The following is an 18531-nucleotide window of genomic DNA, read 5'->3' as shown; positions in this document are numbered from 1 at the left end:
GGCACTGAAAAAAAAAAAAGAAAAAAAAAGGAGGGGCTGGGACCTTGGGTCGCCGGAAGGTGATCAGGCCAGGATGGGATGGCAGGGGCCGTTGGGGGTAAGCAGACCAGTAGGCGGGCCAGTTGGGGGAGAGCAGGCCATCAGTGGGGGTCAGTTGGAGGTGATCAGGACAGCGGGGGGGGGGGGGGGCAGTTTGGAGTGAGCAGACCAGCAGGCGGGGGGAGTTGGGGGTGATCAGGCTGGTGGGGGGGGGCATTTGGGGGCAATCAGGCAGGCAGGCAGGCAGGTGAGTGGCTGGAGCCAGCAGTACCGGATTGTGAGAGGGATGTCCGACTGCCGGTTTAGGCCCGATCCCTATAAACCGATAGTAGGACATCCTTCGAGGGGTCCCAGATTGGAGAGGGTGCAGGCCGGGCTGAGGAACACCCCCCCCACACCCCGTTCATGAATTTCAGGCACTGGGCCACTAGTATGCATATAAATTCTTTGGTTAATCTCTTCTCTTCCCCCATCCTCCCACCCCCTTGCCTTCCCTCTGAGATTCTTCAGTCTGTTCCATGCTCCTGTGTCTCTGGATCTATTTTGTTCATCAGTTTATTTTGTTCATTAGATTCCACATATGAGTGAGATCATGTGATTCTTGTCTTTCTCTGACTGGCTTAGTTTGCTTAGCATAATACTCTCCAGGTCCCTCCATACTGTCTCAAAGGGTAAGAGATCCTTCATTTTTATTGCTGCCTGGTATTCCATGGTGTAAATGTATCACATCTTTTTTTATCCACTCATCTACTGATGGGCACTTGAGCTGTTTCCAGATCTTAGCTATTGTATATACTGCAGATATGAACATAGAGGAAACTGCTTCTTCAATGTCTTGGGTTTTTGTCACCTCCTACTTGAGAACATACTCTTATTTAAAAAAACCAACTCAATATAGCTGTTGCCTAATGCTTTCTCCTGTGGGTACTTCCAGATTCCCAATAATGACATAGTTTCCTCCTTCTCCCCTCCTTGTTAACTAAGACTGGAACTGAAATATGCAGGCGTGGTACACCTCATGCTGCTCCTTTCCACAGAAAGACCAGAGGGGAGAAGCAAGCAAGGGACAAGGGGCGGTTGTCTGGGAGCATTAAGATTTGCCTGGAAAGAATTTTCTGGACCAGGCCCCTCCTGAATTCGGGAGTTTTTGTTACATCTCCTGCAGGTGTAGTTAATGTTCCTCAATATGATGTCAACATTATTTTTAGCAAAGGCTCACAATGCATTTATCTTTTTCCTAGCATCCAAAATCTTCTTATTAACAAGGTAGGATCTGGGGTTTGTTTTTGTAGCCGCTGCTGGCTGTGTGCCTCCTGCGCGCTGGAACTTGTGTGGCTGTGAGGGGTCCCAGGGCCTCCCCGAATGGCGGGGGCACCTCTGGGCCCTGCGAGGGCTGGAGAGCAGGACAGTGCCGCAGCCCTGGGGGCCCAGGGCCAGCTGTCCCAGGGGAGGATCTTCCGCGGCCTTGAGGAGGCGGCTCCATCGCGGCTGCTCACACCTTCAGTTTGGGCGCCTCCTGGATATGCAGCGTCATCGGTTCTAGTCCCACAGCCACAGAGGGTGAGGGTTGGCCCTCCCAGCGGGGAAGCTTCATCTCCCGGATCATCCAGGAAAGGGACCCAGGCGGCCGGTTGGTGCAACTCAGGAACAGCCTCTTCAGCACCACGTGGTTGGAGGTGGAGTTGGTTCTTCTGGCCAGAAACCTGTCCAGCTTGACCAACAGCCTTAGGCAGAGGTCCTGCTCTTGGGCTCCTTGCCTGAACCTTTTGGTCTTTATTGTGGCAGGTGCATGACGGCGCCTAATGCTCCACTAGGTCAGGAAAGCTCACCTTGTATTTCAGTAATCTATTATTTTGCATTCTTTTCCATGTGATGTATTTTCTTATTCATGGCCTCTGACTCTTGCCCTTACCCTTATCTGTGCCACATGGACACACTAAATCTCTGACAAATTCTACATGGATGAACCTTGAGAACACTGTGCTAAGTGAAAGAAACCAGTCACAAAAGACCAAATTTTCTAAGATTCCATTTATCTGAAATGTCCAGAATAGGCAAATCCACAGAGACAGAAAATAGAATAGTGGTTGCTAGGGGTTGGGGAGGGGTGATGGGGAGTCACTAATAGATGCAGGCATCCCTTTTTAAAAATATATATTTTTTTATTGATTTCAGAGAGGAAGGGAGAGGGAGAGAGAGATAGAAACATCAATGATGAGAGAGAATCATTGACTGGCTGCCTCCTGAATGCCCCACACTGTGGATCGAACCTGCAACCTGAGGATGTGCCCTGACTGGGAATCAAACCATAACCTTCTAATTCATAATTCTATGCTCAACCACTGAGCCACACTGCCTGAGCTCCTTTTTGAGGTGTGAAAATGATCTCAGATTGATTATGGCAATAGATACACAATTTTGTAAATATACGACAAACCACTGAATTGTACACTTGTGAATTGTATGGGATGTGAATTATACCTCAGTAAAGCTGTCATCAGAAAAAAACAACTCACAATGAGGGGAAAGAGGAGAAAAAGGAAGAAGTTGGTATTAGAGGAAATGAACAGTGACACTTAGAGAAATCAGAGGAAGATAATGAGTGGGGTTTTTTGCCCTGGGTGGTATGGCACACTTGGTTGGATGTTGTCCTGTACACAAAAGGGTTGTTGGTCAGATTCCCCATCCAGTCCAGGTTGCAAGAGATCCTCAGTCAATGTTTCACTCTCATCTCCCTCCCTCCCTCTCTCTCTCTCTCTCTCTCTCTCTCCTTCTCCCTTTCCCTTCCTCTTCCTCTAAATATCAATTTTTAAAATCTTTTTTTAAAAAAAGAGTGTGTCGGCCCTAACCGGTTTGGCTCAGTGAATAGAGCGTCGGCCTGCTGACTGAAGGGTCCCAGGTTCGATTCCGGTCAAGGGCATGTACCTTGGTTGCGGGCACATACCCAGTAGGGGGTGTGCAGGAGGCAGCTGGTCGATGTTTCTCTCTCATCGATGTTTCTAACTCTCTATCCCTCTCCCTTCCTCTCTGTAAAAAATCAATAAAATATATTTAAAAAAAAAAAAAAAAGAGTGTGTCGGAGAAACCAAGGTGGCAGCATAGGAAAACACCTAAACTGCTGCCTCACACAAAAATTTCAAAACTACAACTAAAAGAAAAAACGGACATTATCCAGAACTACAGGAAGGCTGGCTGAGTGGAAATTCTACAACTAGAAGGGAAGAGAAGGGCACACTGAGACTCACAGGAGCTGCGGAAGGCAGAGGTACGGAGGCGCGCATGCCGAGAGGGAGGCGCGCGCACGGAGAGGGCTGGCAACTGAGTATGCGGCTGGCTTTCTCAATCGGGAGGGAGACAAAAGCTCCCGACTACTCTGAACTCTAGTTCCAGGAGAGACTCTGGGGACCCAGACTCATACGGGGAAAAACTGGACTATCTGGCAGCGGGCGAAACTCGAGGGCAGCTTTCTCTCAGAGGTGCTTACAGTTACCGCGGGACACTGAGACCCAGGGGCCTCTTAGGGCAGGGCTGATGGGAAGCCATTGCTGTGTGCTCCGCCCTGAGACTCCGCCCCATCCAAGCTGAGCACAGAGGCTTTTGCATATGAATAGCCTGGTCCTTTGAATTCTAATCTTACCTAACAAACTGCAGCTGAGCCAGTGACACCCAGAACACCCAAAAGAAGGCCCAAGGCCCCACAGCAGCTTGCATTGCTTCACAGGCCTCATCTGGGCATCTCCAAAACCCAAACAAAGAAGAGGAATCTGCAGATCTCTCTGTAGCTCCTGATGGGTGGCCTCAGGCAGAGGCTAAATTAGCACCTCCTTGGAGATCCAAGAGCCAGTGTACCCAGGGGTCAGAGTGGGACCATCCAGATTACAATTCCTCAGATCCATAAGGGACACACTCTTGTCTCATAAGGGTGTTTCCAGCACAGAAGTTCTTCCAGTGTAGAAACAGCTAATCCTCACAGCCAATTGGCCTGGAGGTCAATTCCTCCCAGTGATACCAACATCAATCAAGGCTTAAGTACAATAAGACTGTGCACACAGCCCACAAAGGGGTGCACCAAGCATGTCCACCTCAAACTGCAGCTGAGCCAGTGACACCCAGAACACCCAAAAGAAGGCCCAAGGCCCCACAGCAGCTTGCATTGCTTCACAGGTTAACTGGGGAGGCTGAGCCACTGGGCCCTATAGGACACCTAGAACACAAAGCCACTCTATCAACTCAGGGAAGCAGCCAAAATGTGGAGACAAAGAAACAGGTCACAAATGAAAGAAATGGAGGAAAGCAACGACTGGATATAGAGTTCAAAACCACGGTTATAAGGTTTTTCAAGCATTTTCTAGAAACCGCTGATAAATTTAGTGAGACTCTCAAGGATATGAAAAAGGACCAACTAGAAATTAAGCCTACACTGACTGAAATAAAAAATAATATACAGAGATCCAACAGCAGACTAGAGGATCGCAAGAATCAAGTCAAAGATTTGAAATACAAAGAAGCAAAAAGCACCCAACCGGAAAAGCAAAAAGAAAAAGGAATCCAAAAATATGAAGATAATGTAAGGAGCCTCTGGGACAACTTCAAGTGTACCAACATCTGAATTATGGGGGTGCCAGAAGAAGAGAGAGAGCAAGATACTGAAAACCTATTTGAAGAAATAATGACCGAAAACTTCCCCCACCTGGTGAAAGAAATAGGCTTACAAGTCCAGGAAGCGCAGAGAACCCCATACAAGAGGAATCCAAAGAGGACCACACCAAGACACATCATAATTAAAATGCCAAGAGCAAAAGACAAAGAGAGAATATTAAAAGCAGCAAGAGAAAAACAGTTAATTACCTACAAGGGAGCACCCATACGATTGTCAGCTGATTTCTCAACAGAAACTATGCAGGCCAGAAGGGAGTGGCAAGAAATTTTCAAAGTGATGAATAGCAAGAACCTACAACCAAGATTACTCTACCCAGCAAAGCTATCATTCAGAATTGAAGGTCGGATAAAGAGCTTCACAGATAAGAAAAAGCTAAAGGAGTTCATCACCACCAAACCAGTATTATATGAAATGCTGAAAGGTATTCTGTAAGAAGAGGAAGAAGAAGAAAAAGGTAAAGATAAAAATTATGAACAACAAATACATATGTATCAACAAGTGAATCTAAAAATCAAGTGAATAAAAAATCTGATGAACAGAATAAACAGGTGAATATAATAGAATCAGGGGCATAGAAAGGGAGTGGACTGACAATTTTCGGGGGGAAAGGGGTGTGGGAGGTGCAAGAAGAGACTGGACAAAAATCGTACACCTATGGATGAGGACAGTGAGGGGGGTGGTAAAGGCAGAGGGTGGAGTGGGAACCAGGTGGAGGGGAGCTATGGGGGGAAAAAAGAGGAACAATTGTAATAATCTGAACAATAAAGATTTATTTTTTAAAAAAGTTTGTCTATTTTCTTAAAAGAAAGGAAAAAAAAGTTCTTGTAAAAAAATAGAGAGAGAGCTTTTCACCCAATTCTTGAAGTGCTGTTCCTAAAGGATGTTCTGGAAACTGCAGGAGGGGAAAATACCTGGGTCAACACTGTAGAAGTGGAAGACAAAGGGCAAAGCTAACAACAGGATCAGACACACCAAAGCCAACAGTCTGAAAATCAGGAAGCAGAGCGGAAGAGCCAGCCCGGAAGAAAGCCACAGGAAAAAAAAAAAAAGAAATAAATAAAAATTAAGTTAAATGGGACAAGAGAGCCTACTTTCTTTCTCCTGTTCTGTTTTTTTCTTCTTCTTACTCCCCACACCTCCTGCTCACACCACCCATACCTCTCTTCCTCGCTCTCTCCCTCTCCTGCAATAGAGTCCCTATTCCAGCTCTCTTCACAACAGGCTCAAGCCAGTCGCAGGCCTTGGGAACACACAGGAGTAAGCCGGGGCACGGCTGGCCTGAGCTTCCACCAACACCCAGCTCCTGAGCAGCAGTGTCCCTGGTCCCCACCAGAAGGCTACTCATGAGCCAGGAAGAAACCAGCTTCACAAAGTAGCGGGGAAAGTCCCTTGATACTAGGCCAATTGGCCACTTGCAAGAGCAGACAGTTTCTTGGAGCTGGTTCCTTCTACTTCCTCTCTCATCAAGCAGCTGGCCCGGGCACTAACTAGACCATGAGGCAGGAAGTCCTAAGCTCTTTTTTAAGCTGTGACATTTGGGGATGGGGGATGGGGGAGGGCAAATCCTTTCTATTCTGTATTTATGCAGCAACTTTTTCTAATGGGTCGCTTAGGGAGACAGACATTATCCTTGCAGATGCTATGATTCCCATCTTACAGTTCTGAAACTTGAACAGGGAAACAACAGTCCCCATGTCACAAAGTGAGTCACTGGGTCAGGCCAGAATTAGAACGCCTTAGTCCCCAGAGCCAGGTCTTATCGACAGGTTCAGTGTTACTGTCAGGCTGACGCTCTGATAGAGCCTTGTGAGGGAGAACATAAAGCTACATGAGACAATATATTAGTCTACTCACACGTTTCTTTTTTCATGTTATTTCACCTCTTCTATTGTGAGAAATCTGAAGCTTAGAAAAACAAAACAAAAACCCCATAGCCTTTTCTGATTCAAAATTCTATATACCTCCTCTAAAACATTTAGCTAGTCTTTAAATAAAATAATCTATACATCCACATTCCTCCCTAATGTGTGTTACACTTTTAAAAAATTTTTTAAATTGTGTAAATTTAAACAACATTCAATTGTAGAACTTTATTGTTTAAGCAGAAAAATCTGTCACAAGGCTAGGTGCTCTGGCCATATAAAGACTTGAGGGAGTCTGGGAGGGCACAGGGAGGGGAAAGACTCTGAACTCTTTCTGTTTTATTTGGTTCAGGATGACAAGGCTCCAAAGCACACCTGCAATAACCTGACGCCAAGAGCAGGATGACCTCACCTGGGTTTGTTCAGATCCATGCATAGAAACTCATTCTGGGACTAACCATGACCTGGCTTTGTAAACATGATTCCCATTTCCAGAACTACGCATCAAATCAGACCCTCTAAGGCCGTGGTCGGCAAACTGCGGCTCTTTGGCCCCTTGAGTGTGGCTCTTCCACAAAATACCATGGCCTGGGCGAGTCTATTTTGAAGAAGTGGCATTAGAAGAAGTTTAAGTTTAAAAAATTTGGCTCTCAAAAGAAATTTTAATCGTTGTACTGTTGATATTTGGCTCTGTTGACTAATGAGTTTGCCGACCACTGCTCTAAGGAACCGTGGATGTGAAAATTAGAAATTCAACCCCTGGGAAGAGCTTTTAATAATAATTATACTACCATTCTACCCCTACTCCACCAACCTTCTACCAAGTTCAAGAAACATATAAATAAATAATCTCCTGTAGTATTATGCCACCAAGAAGCATTTATTAAGTACCTAATTGCTTATGGTTCTGGGCTAAGCACTGTATAAAGGGATTTGCATAAAACAGGTCTCTCTCCCACTCTCTAGTTTTAAGACCTTACCATGTAAGGTAGACAGCACTCACCTGGACAAACAGGTTCTGGACACAACAACAGTTGGGAACTTGAAAACATAGGAGTGACTGGTCACTGAAGCATTCATCTGGTCACAGTCAGTGCATTTTTGGGGTGGGGAGCCTGGAAGGAGAATAGGAGGAGTGTAGCTTTTGGGTTTCTAAGGGTTGCTTGGGCTCAGTGGCAGATACCACCCAAGCCTCGTAGAAGATACCAAGTCCACCTCCTAGTAGGTAGGGAAAGCTTCAGGATTAGATTCTAGACAGTGGGGAGGAGGTTGGGTTGGATTAGGAGGAGGCAGAGGGCAAGCAGCAGGGGTGTGGCCAGCAAAGAACCATGAAGCAGAGATGGCTCTACTGAGAAGAGCTAGGCAAGGGGAACCAGCCAGAGAGCAGCTGTTGCTGGCAGCCCCACCCATGGCTTCAGGCCAAAGGGGTTTCCCAAGCCTTCCACTGTGCTCAGAGACTAAGGTGATTCTAGGGCACTGTGGTTGGTGGGCATGGGGAAACGGAGGGTCTAGGTAAAAGTTAAAACGTGTTTTGGAAGTCAAGGGGTCAGGGCATGAAAACATGTCCTGCTCAGAGGAAGTGCTAATAAGTGACAGGATCAGTCGTACCTGGGAGAAGGACATCCTTAGACCTGCCCTTGAGGATGAGAAGACCTCAGCAAAGCCCTTGATATTTCTGCTGATGGATGACAACCACACAAAAGGGGGTAATCAGGAGCCATAAAGTTCCAGTGGGCCAGCTGACTGTCGTTTAGAATCAGACTTTGTAAAGGAGATATGTGCAAGTAGTAAAACCTGACTTAGCATCATAAAGCCTCAAAAGTAAAGAGAATTCTGTCAGTAAAAGCCATTGCATTTATTAATTAATAACTGTAAGTTTTATAAACCATTTTAGATCAGTGGCAACACCTCCCTCGGTCTCACCACAGTCCAGACTCCAAACAAATACTGCATCTCACTCACATGAGAGGGGCCAGGTGCTGGATGATGCTGGATGACAGCGTTCCATTTGAATCCCCTCCAATGACACACATCTTTCTATAATTATGCATGCTCATATTTGTTAAAAGATACATCTAATGCATCGTAATGAGAAAAAAGTGATGGTGGCATGTGGCTAATAAATTTCCTCCACCCCCAATAATGCTCAGAAAAATTCAAATTATAATTGACAGTGAGATATGTCTTTGCAAGACAGAGTTGTAAAAAAATAAAGGTTGTCTATAACCCAGGTGGAAAAATAGATTCTCTCCTATACACTGGTGGTGTACTAATACCACTTTATTGGTGATAGCAACTTGGCAGTATTTATTTTTATAAAATGCCCATGACTTTTAACCTGCAAGTCATTTCCAGGTGTCTGTCTTGTTTTCCATCTGTCCTAGAGAATTACTCAAATGTGTGCACAAAGAAGCAACGGATGTTTATTATAACATTTAAAACAGAAAAAAAATGGAAACAACTTAAATAGTCATCATTAGGGAAACTGGTTAGATTTTGGCATACCCATGAAATACAATATAGCCGACATACAATAATGTAGTAGATTTATATGGAAAAGATCACATGAAAATCTTATGGGAAGACCTCAAAGACATGTCATTCATTGGAAGCTGCAACAGAACACTAAGCATGGCATTATTTATGTAAATACATCCACAAAATGATATATTTCTCTATGTACATATGGTCATGCAAATGCATACAAGAAAATCTGGACAAATTTATAGAAATTACCTCTGGGTGAGGAACTAGGCTGGGGGTTGGGGAACTAAAGGGGATTTTTGTCTTTCTCTGTTTAGAATTTTCTTTCACAATGAGAATAGAATGTATTCATGTGTTACTTGTGAAAGTAAAAAGGAATCTTAAAAGAATGGAGGAAAGGAACAGAGCACTGTCTTCATTAGCCAGAAACATAAACAGAGTTGACTGACGAATTGTGTGTGTGATGAACGGAATTTCTCAAGGAACTAAGCAAGAGGACTCTTCATCCTCTCCCTCGTGTCCTTGACCTCTGGAGTTGACTGTTGGACACACAGGTCCCATGCCTCTCTCTTAGCTAGGTGGCCCCAGCAATTTATTCTGAAGCGTGTGGTACCCCCCACTCCCTCAGAATGAGGAATACACATGCCCAGGAACAATGATTGTGGGAACTAAATAGCTAGGGACCCCACACTATGTGATCGCCTATAGCTCCCAAACTCACTGCCAGGCCATTGCTCTTGACCCTTCCAGGAGAGCTTCATTACACTATGAATTCATGACCACACAGCTCAATCTTAGTGAGTCTGAGTACGGTTTTGAAACAGACACTGGAACAGTTTGAATGTACTGAATTGGCATTTTAACAAGTAACACACAAGAGAACTGGTGAGTGGCAAGGGTGATAAGAATACAGCCTCTCCCCAGCCTAAGAAGTGACAGACATAGAAAGTAGCATTGGGTCAGACCTTAAAGACTGAAAAAACAAACAAAGAAACAGCAACAAAAACAACCTAAAATGGGACTGTGGAAAGGAAGAAACCTGGAAATAAACAATAACGAAATGTCAGGTTGGTAGTTTCATTTTCCTCAGTATTTTCACCTTCATACTTCACTTTTGCTTTTTTCTTTTTTTCTCACATGGGAGGTTAAAATGGTGAAGCATGAATGAGCCCTTCATCCTCAGAGAATATTTGGCATAAAATATTAACCACATCAGCCTTTGTTTTCTTTAGAGAGGAACAAAAACAATATTTTTCATCTCAACCCAGCTAACATGAACATTTAAAAAATATTTTGCTGGCAAAGATTACAATCACAGATGTACTGAGCCAAACAACATCACATTGCCTTCCTCGTTAATTTAATGAATTGTGACTTCATATGGAGGTTCATATTCAAAGACTGAGTATACTAAAAATGGTATTACTGTCTTGACTCCATTGAAATTATAATGAGAAAATATGATCATATGTTGATTCTGAGGTCTAATTGGAAAAATATTATTCTACATAGATAATGTGCATACTGTAACCCACTATTTGTAGGAGCTTGGTAGATGAATAAAACCCAATTAAATTCTGTTGTCTTAGTTGTTAAGTCTAGGTCATTATATACATATACATATATACCAGTACACACAAATATACACATATGTATATGTGTATAGTAATATTCTGTTTTTCACAAACTTATGTAGGTTTGAAATTTTTCATAATAAGAATTCTGTTGTCTCTTTCAAAATCTCTCAGATTACCCTTTACTATCACCTTGTTCAGACCTTCACTTGCTTGTGGGAAATGACTTGGCAGGAGATTTTTCTGACTTTCTCTGATTCCATTTTGCAGCCCAGCCTAGATATAGCAGTCACATGACTCCTCTAAAGGAGACTCTGCTCTTCCTGTTTGACAGACAGCAGTGTCTTCCTGCGCTGTGCCAGCCGCAACCCCGAGACACAAGGATGAAGGTCGGAGTGAATGGATTTGACTGTATTGGGGGCCTGGACTCCAGGGCTGCTTTTAACTCTGGCAAAGTGGACATTGTTGCCATCAGTGACTCTTTAATTGGCCTCAACTACATGATCGATATGTTCCAGTATGATTCTATTCATGCCAAGTTCAAAGGCACAGTCAAGGCTTAGAATGGGAATCTTGTCATCAATGGAAAGTCCATCTCCACTTTCCAGGAGCGAGATCCTGCCAACATCAAATGGGGTGATGCTGGTGCTAAATATGTCGCTCACTACCTTGGAGAAGACTGGGCTGGGCTTCTCACCAACCCTGTGTCTCTGCCCATGGGTCACCCTGCCCAGAATGTGCTTCCTATCACCTTCACTTACCTGAAGTTCAGCACTGGAATCCCATCCTAAATCCTGCTTCCCCCACTCATTCCCTGGTCTTCAGCACCTGAAGTGTGAACCATTAACACCTGCACACTTGGATGCAAATTTAGCATTTCTGTTAGCGATTCTGTCTCAGCTACTTAAAAGACAGGAAACAAAAGGAACAAGCACCAACTAACAGATGTTTATAGATAAATTATTTATCAATCTCAATATAATGATGCTTCTAAAGGTAGACAAAAGTAGATTCGCTAACAATAAAAATATGCACCCTGGCTGGTTTGGCTCAGTGGATAAAGCATTGGCCTGTGGATTGAAGGGTCCCGGGTTCTAATTTGGTCAAGGGCACATATCAGGGTTCGGGTTCGATCCCCAGTGGGGGGCATGCAGGAGGCAGCCAATCAATGATTCTCTCTCATCATTGATGTTTCTATCTTTCTATCTCTCTCTCTCTCTCCCTTCCTCTCTGAAATTAATTATATAATTATATATATATATATATATATATATATATATATATATATATATATATACACACACACACACACACACACACACAGGACTGGGCTATGCCTTAGTTTAACACATATTATTGAGTATCTTCCATATGCAGGCATTTTCTGGGTATTTAAGATACATCAGTGAATAAAACATTCAATATACTGTATATCCTCATTAAGTGTATATTCTTGTAAGAGCAGAAAACATAACTAATGTATAAAATAAATGTGTGTCTTATAGTATATTGGAAGATGGCAAGTGCAATAAAAAGAAAAAGTTGGAAAGGATAAAGGAAACTTGATAGCACATGGTGGGGAATGTGGCAGGGGGTGGATGTGCAATTTTAAATAGCATGGTGAGTGTCTTAGTCCATATGGGGGGCTATAACAGAATACCATAAATTGGGTGGCTTATACACAACTGCCATTTATTTCTCAGCTTTAGAGGCTGGAAATCCAAAATCAGGGTGCCAGAAGATTCTGTGTCTGAACACACTTCCTGTTTCATACATGGCAGTCTTCTCACTGTGTCCTAACGTGGTGGAAGAGGCTAGGAAGCTCTCTGGGGTCTCTGTATAAGAGCACTAATCCCATTCAGGAGGGCTGTACCCTCATGACCCAATCATCTCGCAAAGGCTCAATCTCCACATACCATCACTATTAGATTTGAGCAGAGCAAGGACAATGGGCCAAGTACAGAAACTCACCAGGGCAGAAAGCCCTGGATACCTAACATGGGGTTAAACTGGGAGAAAAAGAACCTCGCCCCAGGGTAACCTATCCTCCCCTAACATATCACTGGTCATGTGGTTTGGACTCCTCATATCATTGGTCAGGCAGTTTAGAACCCCTTGACCATTTCCTCCCTAAAAATAACATCTACGCCTCAACTGTATTTCAGCTCTAGGCCCATAAAAGCAGCAAAACCAGACAAGTGGTACTATGGCTGCTTCAAGACAAGCTACATTAGCCAAAACTGGTTTGGCTCAGTGGATAGAGCGTCAGCCTGCGGACTGAAAGGTCCCAGGTTCGATTCGGTCAAGGGCACGTAACTTGGTTGCGGGCACATCCCCAGTAGGAGGTGTGCAAGAGGCAGCTGATCGATGTTTCTCTCTCATCGATGTTTCTAACTCTCTATCCCTCTTCCTTCCTCTCTGTAAAAAATCAATAAAATATATTTAAAAAAAAAAAGAAATTGGCAAATGCTATGGACAAAGGTTTAATTTATTAAAAAAAAAAAAAAAAGACAAGCTACATTGACTAATGACCCCCTTCCCTGGCACTGACCAATCAGTGGAGACTACCACCCTGAAAGTGCACACCTGGAAAGCTGATGAACATTCTATTAAGCCCCTCCCCTGAGACCTTCCCTAATATTTCCACCTGCAAGAAAGAGCATGCCCCTGCCATTCCCTTTCCACTCCTCTTCCCCCATAGGCACAGATCCCCCTAACCTTTAAAGGACCCCATGAGACTTGCAACCAGGGGAGCAATGGGCAGCAGCAGCTCATCCCAGGCTAATAACCCCCTGAACCTGTCTCCAAGGGCCCCTTTTCTCTGACTTCTCAGTGAGCCAAAGCAGCCAAGCCTAGGCTTTCCTATTGCTTCTTCTATGCTTTTCCTTGTTTCACTGTCCTTAGTATGTTTTTGCTGCCATCATGGACCCAATACCCTTTGGCTCAGTGCTGTGTAGCCCTTTGCTTTGGACACCTCCACTCTCCAACCCCTTTTCCTTAAATAAATTCAATTTTCTTTAATCACCATCTGAGATGGCTATTTAGCCAGACCCCACACCACTCACTTTAGTCTTTCAATCACCTTGGCAGTTAGGGCTTCAATACATGGATCTTGGGGGAGATACAAAATTCAGAACTTAGCAGATAAGGAGGCCACATTGAGAGAGTGACATTTGTAAAAAGACTTGATGAATGTAAAAGAGTTGGCCATGAAGATATTTGGGGGAATAGCATTCCAGGCAGCCACACAGAAGAAAGCTAAGCAGGAATGAGCCCAGTGAATCTTTGTCATCTCTCGATGTAAGCACTCAGCACCCCAAACCAGAAAACACCAAGTTTCCTAGCTGACCTCCTTCTTTCTTCCTTCCTGATACTCCCCACTTCAGTGTGTCAGACTTTCCAGTTCCAACAACCATCTTCTGCATTATATATGACAAATATCCAATAAATATTAATTAAGTAGGGAGCAAAGATATAATACTATACCTTTATAACTCTCAGTCATTTAATAGCAAGGATCTCAAAGAAGACTCTCAAAACACATTTGTTAATAAATGGCCTGATTCATTTGTTAATGAATGGCCTCCTATGTTACCAAAGTTTACTATTATTTTGGAACCCTTTTCTTCAATTGATTTCATGTTGCGTCCTTTAGAGACTTGTAAATAAAATTTAGGACACGATAGGAGAATGAAATATTCCACTCTAAACCTCTGATGGAAACCGGCCAAGTCCACGTTTGGGAGGAAGAAGGGAGGCAAGAGGCAGAAGGGATGGAAAAAGGGAACTGCCAGGCCTTTCAGAAGCACAGGTGTGGCCTTCCTCTGGGAAATCCAGTCGGTGAGTTCAGCCTCATTTGTCCAGCATCCAGGGGGGCTCCGGTGCTCAAGGACAACCTGGCTTAATAGGAAGTCTCTGCAAAGTGAAAATAATGAGGCATACCAGACCAGAGAGCTATAATTTATACATTTTAACTTAAAAACACAAGCAATGAATCATGTTTATCCTCATATGGAAGTCATTAGGGAAAGTGGAGTTGGATAAAAGTGAAGAGACAAAAATTTTACCTGCCCTGACTTTTAGTCGTTTATCACCCAGCTACACACACACTTTAAAAACCACAACAAGCAAAATTACCCAACTAGAAAACACCTTGTCACCTTAATTAGATCAGATCTTATCTTAACCATGACAGAGAAATAGTGATTTTTCTAACAAGAATTTAAAAACCACCTCTCTCTTCGGGAGGTACACTTCTTGACACAGATTAAGGCAGGCAGGTTATTTATTTCTTTATCTCACCCTGACACTTCTGTTGTCTTCTGCAGAATAATCGCTCCAGGTATAACACCAGCCCCAGGCACAGGGGTCCACACGGACATTCGACCCTGTGCCACAGTGCTGAGCAAGACAATGTGGTCTCTGCCCCTAGGGGACTCATCACCTAGGAGAGACACAGACATTAAATGGGAAAAATCACAAATAAACCTTCAATTACTTCAATTATTTAAACTTTACTATATATATATCAGAGGAGAAGAGATAGGGTGAGAGAGATAGAAACACCAATGATGAAAGAGAATCAGTGATCTGCTGCCTCCTGCATGCCCCACACCGGGGACTGAGCCCACAAACCCGGCATGTGCCCTGACTGGGAATCGAACCATGACCTCCTGGTTCATAGGTAATGCTCACCCACTGAGCCACTCTGGCTGGGCAAATTATTTAAATTTTTAAATTTAACTTATAGCTATGACTATATAAGGAACTCATACAAATTAACAAAAAGAAGACCAAAAAAAAAAAAAAAAATGGGCAAACGACCTAAATAGATACTTCTCCAAATAGATACAGATGGCCAGGAGACATATGAAAAAATGCTCAAAGTCACTGATCATCAGAGAGATGCAAATTAAAATGACAATGAGATAACATCTCACAATTGTCAGAATGGCTACCATCAACAAATGACAGGGAACCCTAGTACACTGCTGGTGGGAACGCAGACTGGTGCAGCCATTATGAAAAAGAGTATGGAGTTTCTTCAAAAAATTAAATATGGAACTGCCATTTGACCCAGTGATCCCACTTCTGGGATTATATCCTAAGAAACCCGAAACACTAATCAGAAAGAGTGTATGTGCCCCTATGTTCATAGCAAAACAATTTACAATAGCTAAGATCTGGAAACAGTCCAAGGGCTGATCAGTAGATGAGTGGATAAAAAGCTGTGGTACATTTACACCATGGAATACTATGCAGCAATAAAAAAGAAGGATCTCTTACCCTTTGAGACAGTATGGAGGGACCTGGAGAGTATTGGGCTAAGCAAACTAAGCCAGTCAGAGAAAGACAAGAATCACATGATCTCATTCATATGTGGAATCTAATGAACAAAATAAACTGATGAACAAAATAGATCCAGAGACACAGGAGGATGGAACAGACTTTGGAATCTCAGAGGGAAGGTAGGGTGGATGGGTGCGGTAGGTGAGGGGAGGGAAGAGATTAACCAAAGAATTTATATGCATATATACATAAACCATGGACACAGAGACAATAGTGTAGTAAAGGACTGGGGCAGAGGGTGGGGGTGGGCTAGAAGGGGTCAATGGTGGAAAAAGGGGGACATATGTAATACTTACAACGATAAAGATTTTTTAATAAATTAATAAACAAACATAAATTATAGTTATGGTAAGTATTAGGAGAGAAGTTTAGAGGGACTTTGCCTAGATAGTGGGGATGGGTGTGCAGAGGGGACAGGCTTTCTTAAGGAAGTCATGCTTAAGCTGACATTTGAGGCTTACATGATGGAAGAGGTTAGGGAACTCTCTGGAGTCTCTTGTATAAGGGAACTAATCCCATTGATGAGGGCTCCACCCTCATGACCTGGTCATCTCCCAAAAGCTTTAGTGAGGACACAAAGCAGGGAAGAAGGTTCCCACAGAGGAAAGGGACTTAGTGCTTTCAGGGAACTAAGAGGTCAGGGTTGCTTCAGATAATTACAGTGGGAAAGGATTACATTAGTCATGGTTTTCCAGAGAAACAGAGCAATAGGATGTATATACAGAGAGATTTATTATAAAGAACAGGTTCATGTGTTTATGAAGGCAGGCAAGTCCCAAGATCCGCAGGTGAGTAGGCAAGCCGGAGACCCAGGGAAGCCGAAGGTGTATTTCATCTAAGTCCAGCAGACTTGTGATCCAGGAAGAACTAGTGTTTTAGTTTAAATCCAAAAGCAGGAAAAAAAGCCGATATTCCTGCCCAAAGGCTGTAATAGCAGCCTGAACAGATAAGACATGGCCCTTTATAGGAAAAAAAGTTTCCAGCCCTTGACTAGAAGCCAGAGGGAAGGGGGTGGACAGGATGGAAACCCAGGAATGGAACAGTGGGGAAGAGCTGCAGGCGGCCATTCCTCCCACCTTCATCCAGGACTGAGAGCATGCTAGGGAAGGGCCTCTCAGGGCAGCAGGTAGGACCATACAATGCCTTGGTTGTTCAGAGCTTTGGGGAGGGGAAAAGACTCCCCAACATACCTTCGAGCATGTTAGCATGTTACAAAGAGCTTCACATTTGGATGGTTGTCTCATTTTATTTGTACTTGTGTGTTTTCATATTAACTTTGAAAATGTTCTCTTAAACAAAAATCCATTCTGCCTCATAGAGCTTGACTTCCCTCCCCAGTGCTAGGTACTGATCGCCGGGGCAGAGTGACATTCTCCTACAAAGCTGGCTCATTATTTGGCTTCTGGAATTGCAAATCCAAGAATCAAATGGCACAGTCTGAATACACTGGGGGTGGGAGGGGGGAGTCCCACCAGAGGTGCCCTGAAACAAAGGAAACAACTTCAAAACAACAACATGCAATCTGGACCTGTTACAGGACAGATGGGTCTCTGAATTGTTTGATTCCACCAGCAGAACAGAGGAAGGAAACCTTTTCAAATGAGATTATGTTATTTTCCCCAGTTCTTATTATGAAACCTTCCTGAAATGAACTTTAAATATCGGCAGCCCCTTTCATGGGAATGAATGGGATTCAGCCAGCAGGGGCTTTGCAGGGAAGTGGCTCCATTATGAAAGATGTGGAGAGGCAGAGGTTGAGATGAATAATGGATCCCTGTGGGGTCCTTTGGCTGGGTGAAAAATCAGGCTCTAAAACACAGCTGCCTGTGTGAGGAGAGGACGGGTATCTTTGAAAAAGCTCTGTGCCCCATAAACATTAATTAAGGGGTCCTTTTTCAAAAGACATCAATTGTAATGAATAAAAGGACTCCTGCATTCTTTGCCCTCAAAAAGAAAAGTGAGTGACAATTAGTTATTGTATAGAGGAGAAAAAAATCCTGAAAGTTATGAAAATCTCCCCCAAATATAATCATGTAATCATTCTTTATAAGGCTAGGCTGTCTATACAGAATTTTCCAAAGGAAGTTGTCTGTATTAGTCAGCCCCAAACCCTGCTGAATAATAATAATAATAATAATAATAATAATAATAATAATAATGACGTTCTGCTAGCATTCTCTAGTCAATGACTCCCAGGACTAGCCAGGGATTTGTCTCCTTTGCATGGGTGTCCGCCTACACACACCTCTAAACGTTAAGGTTCCCCAAGACCTTCTGAGTTGGAGCCCATATCCAATTTCTTACCTAACATTGTCACTGAGAAGTTTGGAACATCTGAAATTATTATGAGCTTCCCCATCCTCCTCCCAGTCTTCACCAACTCTGTAAATGGCACCCACATCCAGCCAATCACCACGCTAGAAATTAGGATTCATCCCTCGTTCTATTCCCATCACTGAGCCCCCAGTCCATTCTCTGCAGAGTTATGAAGAATGCCTTCTCAAAGCGTAAATAAGACCATAGCACTGCCCTGCTTAAATCCTTCACTGAATTCCCATTGCAC

Source organism: Plecotus auritus, assembly GCF_963455305.1.
Source record: "Plecotus auritus genome assembly, chromosome: 1".
Taxonomy (NCBI): domain Eukaryota; kingdom Metazoa; phylum Chordata; class Mammalia; order Chiroptera; family Vespertilionidae; genus Plecotus; species Plecotus auritus.
The sequence above is the reverse complement of the archived record's forward strand: the minus strand, read 5'-3'. Positions refer to the sequence as shown.